Raw genomic sequence first — 206 nt, 5'->3', positions numbered from 1 at the left:
CCACCATGTCGTGAAGGCGCTGTGTGTTTCGTTGTGAAAGCGAAACTACTTTGTTTGGCCTTCCAAAGAGGACGATATCCGCTTTGTCATGCCTAGAGCTGATCCCTGCTGGTTGCTGAGGAAATACATAAACTTCGCGCTGTGGATCGCCTTTCACGCTTTCTGAAGCGGAGTCCAGCCTGGGGTCGTCACATGTGGTTGCCGCA

Source organism: Sinocyclocheilus anshuiensis, unplaced genomic scaffold, assembly GCF_001515605.1.
Source record: "Sinocyclocheilus anshuiensis isolate Anshui unplaced genomic scaffold, SAMN03320099.WGS_v1.1 scaffold3338, whole genome shotgun sequence".
In the NCBI taxonomy this organism is placed as follows: Eukaryota; Metazoa; Chordata; class Actinopteri; order Cypriniformes; family Cyprinidae; genus Sinocyclocheilus; species Sinocyclocheilus anshuiensis.
Note: the sequence above shows the minus strand (reverse complement) of the source record.